The sequence below is a fragment of the Rhynchophorus ferrugineus genome, unplaced genomic scaffold (genome assembly GCF_030347505.1).
Source record: "Rhynchophorus ferrugineus isolate W39M unplaced genomic scaffold, kcgeb_rfMv2 rfM3, whole genome shotgun sequence".
Classification (NCBI taxonomy): domain Eukaryota; kingdom Metazoa; phylum Arthropoda; class Insecta; order Coleoptera; family Curculionidae; genus Rhynchophorus; species Rhynchophorus ferrugineus.
The window spans coordinates 37,920,834-37,935,054 of record NW_027472582.1 but is presented as its reverse complement, the minus strand read 5'-3'; the positions used below and the strand labels follow the sequence as shown (position 1 = coordinate 37,935,054).

At 29.0% G+C, this 14,221-nt stretch overlaps 1 protein-coding gene across 2 annotated transcripts in view; it reads right to left on the bottom strand.

Moving 5' to 3' along the window:
* The window catches only part of LOC143192554 (chymotrypsin-like protease CTRL-1), a 49,759-nt gene extending 36,178 nt beyond the window's left edge, over positions 1-13,581 (bottom strand). For both annotated transcript variants that reach the window (XM_076397966.1, XM_076397967.1), the window contains exon 1: positions 13,313-13,581. The gene's annotated coding sequence lies outside the window, so the exon portion shown is untranslated. The remainder of the gene's footprint in view (positions 1-13,312) is intronic.
* Between the last annotated feature and the right edge of the window lie 640 nt (positions 13,582-14,221).

Genomic DNA, 14,221 nt, shown 5'->3' with positions numbered 1-14,221 from the left:
AATTCAGACAACCTAGCAATCGAGAAGAATCAAATGTTTCCAAATATTTACATCTGATGAAAATGATCCAAATGGAAGGTAACTGGCTAGCACAGAAATTGACTATTGGGTTTTATAAAAAAAGAACTGGCAATGAAAATATCAAACGAAAAAATCCATAGGTTAGCCCAGGAGACCTATCCATATCGACACCATACGTAATACTCATATATAACTATAAAATCTTGCTCTGGTGGGATCAGCAAAATGATTTACAAGCTGTTAAAATTTAATTAAACTATTACTGAAAATGTCTAGGGACATCAGTTCAACAAATTAACTATTAGTTCTTCAGATGAATAAATTACTACTTCTTAATAATAGCTTAAGAAGTAGGAAAATGGATCAATGATTTGATCGCTACCAAACCACCATCGTTGTTTCAACACGAAATGTAAGAAATATAAGAAAAGGTTGTAGAAAATGATGGAAAATATTTTGATTAATATGTATTGTACCAAAGTTTAAATTGTATTAAACCCTGTAAAGTGAAAATATGATTAAAATATTTGTAAGCACCTAATGCTAAACAACCAAAATCAAATGTTGTTAGCATGGTAATCAAGTTTTTTCTGTTTTCAACAATTGTAGCTTGACCACCACTATGGATAATTATATAATTCATCATGATTCGAATTCATATCTCATTGTATTGGAGGGCTTTTCTGTTTAGTTCAAATATTAAAAATGTGATTTTGAATTAAGTAACTGTGCATGCAAGAGTAACGTCCGAAAATCAGGCTGGATGTCTTCTAGGATGGTTCTTTCTTCTAAATTGGCGTCTTGACATTCAATAAACTTAATAACGAGAACCGTTGTTCGAAGCTCATGTAAATAGTAAATAGCATTTTCAAATAAAAACTATAATTATTATTAGACAACATAAAAACATAGGATATAGTACCTGTTATGTTTCCTTTCTCTTTGTACATTTTTCCTTCCAGTTTTATTTGACGTCATACAATGACGTCGCAATTTGCCATGACGCAAAAAGGCAAATAAAACGCTTTCTTAATGATACGGCAATGACCATGTGTCAGTTAATTTAATACAATCCGGGTTATAACTTAGAAATATTTGGCCCGCTTAAGATCGGTATGAAACCATTCATTTCCGTGTCTAAGAGATAGGCGGTACAACAATAGGAAAGGTTACTAAAAATATAGTTATATTTATTCCTTAAGTTTTATTTGATAATTTTACTGTATGAAAATATCTTACATTTAAATTTTTCGTTGGTTTTTGTTATTGATAATATTTTCATGAAACGCAATATAAAAATTCTTCCTAATTATTTACATAATTAATTCTATTATTGATTAATGAATATGTATAACTAATAAACATTTATATTTAAATTACTTTATTGTTAAATTCGTTTGTAAAAATATTTGTTAAATATGGAAATAATCTAGTAGGCAGGAAAGTTTTTAATATTTATTGGCTCAATATGGCCCAGCCTATTTCCGCATAATTTCTGATAAAAAGGTCACGAAAAAAATCTGCGTGTTTGCTTTTACGATAACAAGTTTCTAATGATTCTTTCGACTGAAATATTTAACTTGTATTTCTTTTTGAATAATATTATGGATTTATTTACAAATCGAAAGGAGCAAACAATACACACGGATGAATTAATAATTGAGAATAATTTTGGAACCCAAGGATTAAGTTTAGAAAAGTAAACAGTAATAGAAATAATTTATTCTTATGATTTATTTTGTTCAATAATTAATAGATAGTGAACATTTGTGATTCTGAATACACCGAATGAAAGTGAATTCAGTTAACATTCAAACATAGTAGGAGAAATATTATTTTTATTTTAAATTATGTATGCTAAAATATAGCAATAACAAATATAGCAATAAAGATATATAATATAAAAAATATATAACAATAATACAAATGAAATAAAAAAGCCTTAACTGTAAAATATAGAGAGATAATTCTTAAAGGTAACAAATTAAATGAGCATGGTTGGAATTAATTCATAGCGTTCGATCGATTCACCTGCTGAAGATTTCTCCAAGTAATTAGCGACTATAGAAAATGGTCATGTTCCTGTCGACGAATCGAGTGGATTGAAATAATCAACATCAACAACAAAGTATTAGCAAACATTATTGCTAAACACAAAAAATTGCTGAGTAAGCGGTAATTTTGGCGACTAAGAACAAAGATGTTTATAAATTATACGTGGTAATTCAAAATCAAATTAATGGAACCCTGCATACTTACTACTGACTTTTACTACTGAAAATTAACTCAGTACCATGCTTCGAAATATAAACCAATTAAACTACGCATTTGGTGATAAGAAAATTGACGATTAATGTGATTCACGCGACGATACTCAAAGGTAAATTGAAAGATGAAGAAGTTCTCATTCCGAGGATTTCGATAATTCCAACAAATATGCCCTTTGAGTTTTAACGAGTTCAATTTCCAATTGGTTTTGCATTCGCCATGACTATTAACGAAGCATTAGATCAACCCTTCAATCTTGCCTGCATCTAGAAAACACATGACATTCTCATGATTTCAATTTTACGTGACATGTTGGCGTGTCGGCAAACTATCCACTTTATTTGTTCTTGCGACTAATGATAACAAAAGAAAAAAAAGACGTATATCACAAGATACTTCACAAAAGAGAATCAACCCAATTGCAACATATACAGAAAAATATATAATTCAATAAAGCTAAAGTCTTGCATCATTGAAATACTTGATTTTTGAACTTCTATTAATATTTATTTTCATAAAAAATGAATTAACTATTCAACAAATCCTAAATTAAATTTAACAAAAATGTAACACGACATTATTTGACGGTAAGGCGTTACAAAGTTCGCCAGATCAGCTTAAACATAGATAAATAACAAACCAAATGATAATTACCTGCCCAGCAACCAAACATTTTGTTACTTACAATGTTAGGGTAGTACATCACAATAGCTTAATAAAATTATATTCTCAAAAGAAGGTTAAACTGCAAATGCATTAATACCAGTGTGGTCGTTGACGCAGATACTGAATTAAAATTTATATGGACGCCCAATCTTGAACCCAACCCAGTTACTTAAATCAGTGTGGAAACTTAAATATTGAATACACGACATTATTTTTTGTGTTACATTTTAAATCCATGAGCGATAAATGGCTTGCATGGTACAAGAATTTTTAAAAAAATCGAGTTTAATTTCTGACTGCCTGTATAAAATATTTTTCGTCTTAAAATAACTACTAAGGGTAAAGTTCAATGTAATCTACAATATAGCCGGAACTATTACTAGTTTTACAAAATTTGTGTAATTAATTAAATGAACAAGTTATTGTCTCTAACGTCATTAAGGCTAGTATTAATATTCTTCAACGACCATCTGTCTTATTACAACCAATGTACGCATAATTCTTGTATTTACAACACTTTGGAATGATTTCTTACTTAATACTGAAGAATAAATTACTATAAATCAAGAGCTTAAGAAATTGATCATTCCTTTTGAACCTTGAATTATATTAAATATTTGAAGTATGTATACCTATCTCTCGTAAAGTTTTATTAATTCGATTTTTCAGAATTTCGGCAAGTCTTCGAGGGTAAGTTTTCGAGGGTAAAGTAAAAGGTGTTCAGCCAGACGCAAAGGTAACATTCCAAATAGCAAAAATTCCAATAATCTCATCATTGTCACTAGTTCGAAAAACAGTTTGATTACACCCATGTTTTCAATAAATGGCTTCCGTTGTATTTAAAACGGATACATTTGTATATCGTGCGGTAATAATATTATCCACTAAAGAAATTTATACTAAGTGGATAAAACTTTACCGGAACCCCTCAATGTCAATTGTTAAAAATAGGGCAGCTAAGTTTAAATGTAATCGTACGTCCTTCGATAATAACCAATGTGAAGGACTGTCAAATACCGCAACCACACTGGATATCATAAAAAATACATGTGTCGACAATAAGCAACTGAAGGTAAACCTGAGAGTGAAGGTTGAGCCTTCCCAAAGCCTGAGGAGCATCGGGGATAACGAAATAAAGGGTGAAAAATTGGGGATGCAATAACTTTGCACAGGATAGATACAATATTGAATATTTTCGCAGCAACCTCAACCTCAGTGTTAAAGGTGCGTTTCCTATAAGAAATCTGCAGAAATTGGGATAGAATTTGATCGATCATCTCCCCTATTCTTTTGACTTATTTCTTTTCTTCTTATCTTTTGTTCCCAAACTTCAAGAAATTTACATCCTTCCAGGCTCTCATTTCTGGGAAGGAATACCAATATTGAAAAAACGTTAAGCTAAATGTGATGAAGTTAAGAGATATTACGTAGAACAATACGATAATTTATATATTTTTATATATATATATATATATATATATATATATATATATATATATATATATGTATATATATAACTACGAATACTAACAGGTCAATTAAAAAGTCCCCGGCCTGATACACAAATGGCGCTACTAGAATTAAGTCCATGTGTTTTTTAGTTAGCCCTAACCCTCAAAAGATGCATGTATAAATTGGACAGCTGTCGGTGTCAAACACAGTGCCGGCATCATTAGTTTGTGCATTACAGCATTTTGAGTGTAGCAACTTTTGTTAGTGTGAAAAAATGGATTAAAAGGAATTTCGCGTGTTGATAAAATTTTTTTTTGAAGGAAAAAATACAGTTGAATCAAAAACTTGGCTTGATGACGACACTGCCCCAGGTAAATCAACCATCAAGGATTGGTATGCTAAGTTTAGACTTGGTGAAATGAGCACCGAAGACGGTGAACGCAGTGGACGCGCAAAAGAGGTTGTTACCGTCGAACGCATTTAAAAATTCAACAAAATGATTTTGAATTACGGTAGTTGAAATTGAATAAAATACCAAATACTCTGAAGATATCAACTGAACGTGTACATCATATCATTCACGAATATTTGGGTATTAGAAAGCTCTGTGCAAAGTACGAGCTGTGCAAGCTCACTTTTGAGAAAAACAACGACGAGTTGATGATTCGGAGTAGTATTTGAAGATGATCAAGCGTAATAAACCAGAGTTTTTGCATCGATATGTGACAACGAATGAAACATGGCTCCATCATTTCACTCCGAAGTCCAATCGACAGTCATCCGAGTGGACTGCACAATGAATCCGCTCCAAAGCGTGAGAAAATCCACAGTCGGCCGTCAAGATTATGCCGTCTGTATTTTGGGATACGCATGGAATAATTTTCATTGACTACCTTGAAAAAGGAAGGATCGTCAACAGCGATTATTTCATAGCGTTATTGGACCGTTTGAAGAACGAAATCGCCGAAAAACGGCCGCATTTGAAGAAAAAGAAAGCGCTGCTTCGCCAAGACTTGAGCTTCGAATTGCTTCCTCATCCAATGTATTCTCCAGATCTGGCACTCAGCGACTATTTGCTGTCCTTAAATCTCAAGAGAATGATCGCTGGGAAGAAATTTTCGTCGAATGAAGAGGTGATCGCCGAAACTGAGGCCTATTTTGAAACAAAGGACAAATTATACTACAAAAATTGTGTCGAAAAGTTGGAGGGTCGCTATAATCAGTGTATCACCCTTGAAGGGAATTATGTTGAATAAAAAAACCTAATTTTTCCAAAAAAAATGTATTTTACTATGGTAGGCCGGTGACTTTTCAACTGACCTGTTATAAGTAACTACCTGCCGTCAAATTTGGTATTAAGCCTCAATTTTATGAAATTGTATATTAAAGTATAAATTTTACTTTTTATCTATGTCAAATTAAGAACCAATATAACAAAAAATTGCTGATGAAAGCTTACAGTGAACCTTTAAATGCACTCAGTGTGTTAAAGGTGTCAGAATCAAGGATACTGGGTGCAATTAGAATTGAAGTAGGGAACTACTTAATAGGAAGTTGGTCGCATTTGAATTATTTTAATGTCAAAAAATATTATTTTGCGTTATAGAAATGTTTATTAAGCCTAAAAAGTATGTACCTGATATTGCATCAATAACGACTATAAATATGAATTTATACTGATACGAACTTAAACTTTTGTTATTAAAATTATTTACACTGCACACCTGTAATAACATTTCATATCACGACTGATCACTTTAATTACTACTATTTACTTTTATTAATTATTGGACGACAATGCTACACAAGTTCAAAGAGCGTCCGTTACCACTCAACGCAATGATCACTTTAGTCACCTGACTTTATTATGAAGTAGCAATTTCACTATTACTACACAAACTCAAACTCAAGGAAGATCAGTTGGTTTAAACACTCTACAAAATATATTGTCTGGTTCTTTATATATGAACAAAAGTCCTACTGAAACTTTAAATTTCATCAATATTTAACTATCGTTCTAACCGATACTATTATAATATTAAACAATCATTTAAATATTATGTGTTCTTTGTCTCTTTAATAATCGTTAATTGACACTAATTATACATCACGTATAGTTTATTATTTGCTAAGAAATTGTTAATAATATATATATATATATATATATATATATATATATATATATATATATATATATATATATTGTATTATATCAATTATATAATTATAATTAATTATATAGTAGTGTGTTTTTTTTTGTTCAACCATCAATCAACCAAACCATCAACCAAACGTACTCTAGTTAACTAAATCGGAGTATTTGTGTGATCAACTATTAAACACCCTAACCTAACAATGAAATTCGAAGGTTTTGGCATTTCTTTACACAATGCTAATCATTACCTTTTGTATATGCAAATTAAAATTTGGACATGCATTGCTTTTGTTGTTTGACTTTCAGGCAGATAAACTTTCAAATCAATTGTTTCTGATAGGAAATATTCTGATCGTGGTTTCATTGCTTGCTAGGAAAAAGAGGATGAGTTTTTTGCGGTGTATTATAACTAACGATGGAAAATAGATCTACTAAGATACTTCCAAACGCAAAAATCATGGGTTCATCCAGGAGAACTATCGGCACCGAAGCAGTATATTTATATTGCATTTAACGAACATAGCGCTAGACATAGCGCCTTATTATCATCACTTGCTCAGATCAAGGCTTTGTTGGCGCACGGTTTCGAAATGCTGAAAAGCATCGTTCTTTCAACACAATATCTCTATATTATTAAAAAAAAAGAGAAAATTGATAATCATTTTTTGATAATATATATTGCTCTATATATTAGTTTTTCTCAAAAATGTTTTTCTTTTTCAAACATTTCTTAAAATGGTAGAACCTAATATTTTGATTAAATATATCCAAAATGTTTTCCTAATTTAAATTTAGTATTTTCTAAATAAATTTTCTGTAATACACTTCTTCATGAATCACTTCAATCATATTATTTTGTTACGGACTGGACAGTTTCAGCCGTTCATTGTTTGAACGGTGAATACGTACCTATAAATGGCATTCATACGCATAATATATAATGACCACAAATATTTAAGTGAATAATAGAGTTCAGTCTTTATCAAAGGTTAATGCCATTAATATTTTTATTATGCATATATAAAATAAAGTTATAAACATATTATTGTATGCCAATAGATACTAATATATATCAATATATAGATCTTGCGACATTCATGATTCTTCTAATTTACATCAAAAATGGCTAGATTCATAACATACTGTTGTGTTTTCTCTACGATATATACAACATATCGTTATTCTCCTTGATGTTAAATACTTAGATTATTTTATTAATACACAGCAAAGGAAAATCCATTTACCTATTTACCGGTGTTAAATGATAACATTATCTGATTAATGAGATCTATCTCAAAAATCTCTATGAATTTAGAATCTAATAGGCCCAATATCGACAAGGCAAAATAGATAGATTTGCATAAGACATTTTAAACCTGAACTTAAAAATCGTAAAATCCCATGGCTATTTTTAGAAATGAGCAGGTAAAAGCTAAAACCCTTTGTCAATTCGATGTTAAAATAGGGAAAACCACCAACTCTCCTATCAATTGTGTTATATTAAGGCATAACTTATTTAATAAATTATTATAGGAATATAGACTTTTGCTTCGAAGTTCGAAGTTCTTGACAGGACTGTTGAAATATAAAATGAATAATAACATAATGTAGTTACAATTTGGACAAACAGTTATTTGAATAACAACTGGGAAAACCACCTATAAAAACCGTTAGTTTAATAATTAATCCCTTACTAATGTAGGTTGTAACTTTTAAGACCACTAATAATATAAATTGGGTTTTATTATATCCAATAAAACCACAGTAGGTAACAAATTTCCCTTTTTTTTAATGACACTCAAGTAGACTTATCATCTTCTCAATTTAAAAGATCCTATTAAATCATCAAATAAGAAGAACAAAATTTGATGTAAGTAAAATCAAAACAAATAATAGTCTTAACTATGATACATAAGAGTTTTCTAGTTAAGCTGTACCATAAAAAACAATTTAAAAAAACTGTTTTATTTCAGTGGACTTTGATAGAGTACAAAATATAATATATAGCGTCATCCCCTATAGCAAACTCTTTTCACTACATTTTAATTGGTTCAATAACAACAATACATAATTACTTGAATCAATAAATAAATAAAAATAAAAATGGGCCTAAATGATTATCATGTATTAGTAGAAGTTATGCACTGTAATTTTTCTGAAGTGTTTCTTAATCAATCATGATATTGTTATATTTTTAAAACAAAAATATTATTTAGAATTTCGGATTTTTCGCACTAAACTAAATCTGCAATAAATTGTTTTAAACATGTATTTAGCACATATGGTTGATTTACCGAAAGCACACGGTACTAGCACTGGTGCACTGGTCAATACGCATTGTCCCATTATCAATGTAAATTACAAGTTAATAAAAATCCAAAGAACAATTGTGAAATATGTTAATTTAAAAAATGAAAACGAGTCTCCCATCAACAATAAAACATTTATAATTAACATAATATAAACATTTTATTATTACCAAAGATATGAGAGATATGGTGTTTCAGTTACAAATCGTAAATGTATTTTATTTTTAAACTAACAATAAAGGTATAATTAATGTTGACTTCAAATACGATAAGAGAAGCAAATTACATCGGAAATGATGAATATATAAAGCAAAATGGTTTTATTATAAACCAATGGATTCCCACTTGAAATGTCACCGGCTTAAGCAAATGTGGTTTGTGAGATAATTGTTTTTACAGAACAAACAAATAATATCGGTCAATTAAAACTACCGGGCTCGATACTTTCCCAAGAGCTTTCTCAAGGCCTCAGTCAATTATCACTCTTACTCAGCTTTCGATCCAAAACTAACCCAAAAAAATACGGGTAATAATTATCCTGTTTGTCATTCATAAAGGAAAGAACTTTCCAAGAAGTCGAACGCAAGTCAGTAACCAGGATACAATCTAGACCTTGAACTATACTACTATTATAGTGTAGCATTAAACTTCCGTTCTTAAAATTTTACTTAGATACGCTCCACACCTACATGATGAATACCATGAACAAAATAAGGATCAAAACAGGTTTCTTTCTCTACAACAATAAATTTCACGAAAAAAAACGGTTTAAATCATAAATAAAACGCTCTAGATATGGTAGATTATAATTAAATAACTGTCTTACAGTTTTTAGATATAAAGCTATATTTATACTGCACGATAAAATTGGTTTAAATTTTATACTGTATAAAAAATCTCGCCAATAAAAATCATCTTTTATAAAGATAATAAGAAAATATCTAAAAAAAATCACATATTTTTCACAATATATGTATCTACTACAATGTATATATACATTTTCAGGCGTTTTATTTTTATAAACAGTTAATTGAACAGAAACATCATTATTTGCTTCCTCTCCATTAACCGAAAACAAACTGACACAAAGATTCAATATTTACGTATTATATTTAGGAAAACATTAAAACTAATTTAACAAAAGAAAACCGTTATCTGTAACCGTTTATATCAAGCAAAAGCTTTACTACTTCTATTACGTAGAATAAATCATCCTTTCAAATAAAATATTTTTCCCTTTTTAGATATTGGAACTCAAAGACAAATGTTCAACCTTCAAATAATATATTTCATCGATAATAATACAGGAGCTGCATACTTTGTTACAAATGCCGTGGTGACAAATGAATAATATAAAAAATATATATAATTTATTAATATCATATGAAATAAAAAAATTTGAAAATCAGTATATACAAAAAATCCGTGGCAGCTCCTATCGAACGAAACTGCCATGAAAAATTGTCATCCATGGCACTCATGAGATAAAGCTGAGCATTAATAGAAAAGTATATGCTATCATCATCATTGCCTATTTCCAATCACTTGTTTTGATCAAAGTTATAATACATGTAATTAGTACTTCCATCGATTGCTAATTTCAATTAACAACGATCGAATATGTTATTTACCGATTCAGAACATGTGAAATCATCTGTGAATATTTAGATACATATAAAAAGTTTCGACATCAAATTCAAACGATGCTGGAATAATGGGTAAAGGTAGTGGGGAAAAGAATTAATTTCAAGAAAGATTGATTGATGTAAACAATTGATGTGAGGTACCTCTTAACCCATAAATTGCGATTAGGCGTTTTGAATAGAAGAAAATACAAATGTATGTTTTTGTGACATTACAATGACGAAATATTGTACCAACAAAACTAACAACAATTATTTAGGCGAAGCGTTATTTTTATTCTTGCTATTCGAAACCTACGCTTGAAAAAGAAATATCACTCTCAATTTTTCAATGGGAAAGACCGACTATGTGAAGTACCAATTATAATATGAAAAATAATATAATCTGTAAGTACATTTTCCATTGTAACAATTAATTGGATGAAAATAGGCATATCAAAATATATAAATTGCTAAATTAACTAATTTCGAATATAATATATTGGAAGTATTTATCTTTTACCCATTAATTTTTATCATCAGTTATTCGATTAATAGCATATATAGAATAACATTGTTCGATTTTGAATTATTATTTATAATGAAATTATGTCAATTACAACCGACTAACATAAATTAATTATAGTGATTCCTATAAATTATACTAAAAAGATATTTTTATTAGGTTTGATTAAAACATTAATTGGAGTTTAAAATAGTGTCGTCAATATAAAAAATGTACATCTAACATAATAAAACAGGAAGTAATAATAAAACTATATTATATTAACACATGTTTCCTCTTTCTGACTGTATCTTTCTTTGGTTCCTAGACAACACGGACTTTTTGTCCAATTTTCATCACCAATACTTGATTTGAAGTGCGAAAGAGGATGTAAAAACTGTATTTATGTTAATATATCAATATTAATGCCAAATTTAATAAATTTATCACATACAACGTCGTTTTAATTATCTACATTTCTTAACTGAATATAAATTACGTACGTACGATGTTTTATTTGTGTATTACTGGAAGTACATCAGAACAATAGTATTAAATTAAATTGTACAGAAGTATTGTACTAAGCATATCTAATGTAAAATGAAGATGTAATCAAGAAGACTTTCACTCAAATAAAGAGATGCACAATGCGAATATTGGAACATCTCGGCAATAGACGATACATTCATTTAAATAACATTTATTTTCTGATTGCAAACAGTTATTTTTGATCCATAATAATATCCAACAACAAAACATATCTAAAATCCAACGTTATAAAAACTATCAAGCTTGATTATATTGAAAATTTAATAATTTCTATATATAGTTATTTGCCATTTTGTCCATGTCCATTTTGTCCGGTTGTTTGTAACATAGAATACATCATAATCTATATGATAATAAATTTATTAATATTTAACATAATTTAACATAAGTTGATATTCAAACAATACAAAAATATAATAGTTGTCATCTGTGGAATATTAAATTCCCGTGAAAAATATCACGCAAAAATCAAAGTAAAAACCATTTGGATTCCCAACAGTAACTTCATCATAGGCCAAAAATTTCATGGTCTATTCACTTTGAACGTTATTAGATATATTGTGTTATAACCTGTTATTCGATTAACCATTGTTAGATTGACTGTTTGCCATATCTTAAATAATATCTAATCACTACATCATACATATATATTTTTAATAATTAATTTATAGATAAAAAATAATATTATTTTTATTTTATGATGAATCAGTTTATTATATTATATATATTTAATTTATTTTCCGTAAAATTTATTTCTATCGTTATTGTTTTAATTTTATATTTTAACTTTTTATATTTCATATTTGGCAAAAAAATATACTTAGAAGCAATATATAACAATATAAATAACAAAATATTTTTACACTAGAATAATGTATATATTACAATTATGTATAAAAATTACTTTTAAATGATGAAAAGATCTATTACACTATAATATTTTGAAGAGTCGTTATTTTATTATTATGGTACGCATTAACTTGTATGACGACTGTGTAATAATTAGTCTAGGTGAATATTATACTCGGTTCAAATTATGCAAAAGACTATTGATGATATTTGGAAAGGTTCTTTAAATAACAGAAAACTGTTTACAGTAATAACCGTTTTATATTTTATTGTTTTAACTTGATATTAATTTAATAAGTTTTAATTAGAATTTGATAATCACTGAAATAAGTTTTAATATAAATATATCCTTAAAACAAAACGTTTAAAATTCAATAATAACATGTATTTGAAGATTGTTTATATGATAAAAGATTGTTTTAATGATAAAAGGTTTTAGTAATTACATTAGGTTAAACGTATAAGTATATAGCAAAGTTAATTAGTTTAGGTTTAGTATGAAAATGTTAATTATTATTAAACAATGTGAATCTAAAAAAATCAAGTATTGCGTATTTAAAATTAAACAAGTAAGGATTACGAATCTTATTATTCGCATTTGTAGTTTCAGATCAACAAATATTGAATAATTTAGTATCGGAAAATGAAAAATCCTACTATGACTTGATATAATTGGTATAACCGATATTAAAATAAAATAATTATTCATAAATAAAAACGTTACAGCTAATTTTAAAATAGCCTATAGAGGACAAACAAAAATGTCGATAGTCAAAGTGTTCATCAAAAATTATTTGCACGTTCACGGTCAGATACGTCAATCATCACATCAATCGAACGGGTATTATACCATCATTGTGTAACACAAAAACAATAACAAACTTTATAAATAGAACGGATCACAAGTACAACTTACCTAGATCAGTGCCATAGCGCTTTTTCTGTCTTTTTTTAAATTCCGGCAATGAATCTTTTCTTACAATTAGCAGCCAATTTAACCAGCGTAGCACACCGTTTAGATACAAATCGCCGAATAATTACTTTTATAACTAAATAATTATAACGCCGAATGACGACCGCAAACCGAGTCCATTTCGCGAAATGATGCGGACGCGCATGACGGCAGGACTGATGGGATTGTGGACGGGAGGATGGTCGAACACATACCTCTTTTTTTTTCACAGTGGCGAAAATTGTCTGAAAATCACCGGGTTGGTTAGGGCCGAAAATCAACGGTCAGTGCCGAACACAACCGAGCTAGTGTTGGAAACCTAATGCTTTTATAATAATCATGTCAGTATTAAAGGAAACTTAATATTTTTTTGATGAAGCTAATTCGTACTCATTCGAAGCCGTCACAAAGAAATATATATATAAAGTCCAATTTGCTACTTCTTCAAAAATAATAGGAAAGAGAACTCCAACAAAATCAAAAGTAGTGTGATAAAAAGTACTAAGAAGAATATTGATGATCTAATTTATATGTATACATACTTTACATTCACGGGCAGGTACATAAATCATCACACATTAATCGAAGATATATAACAAACCATGTAACAAACCGATAAACAAGTTTTATAAATAGAATAGAGAAAATAGTGTCGTTTTATCGTTATCTCGAAAAAATTATTTCGTTAAACTTGATAGTTTAAGAGGCGTAGCACACAGTATAAATACAAATTACCGAATAATTCTAACATTTGCAAGCGATATTATTCGATTTCAAAGGATTCGAAGGCGAAGATGCATACGCGAATAGAAAACGACGGAAGAATCCGCATGGAGTAGTAATTAACTTGAAAAAGAGCCTGCGTGTCGAAAT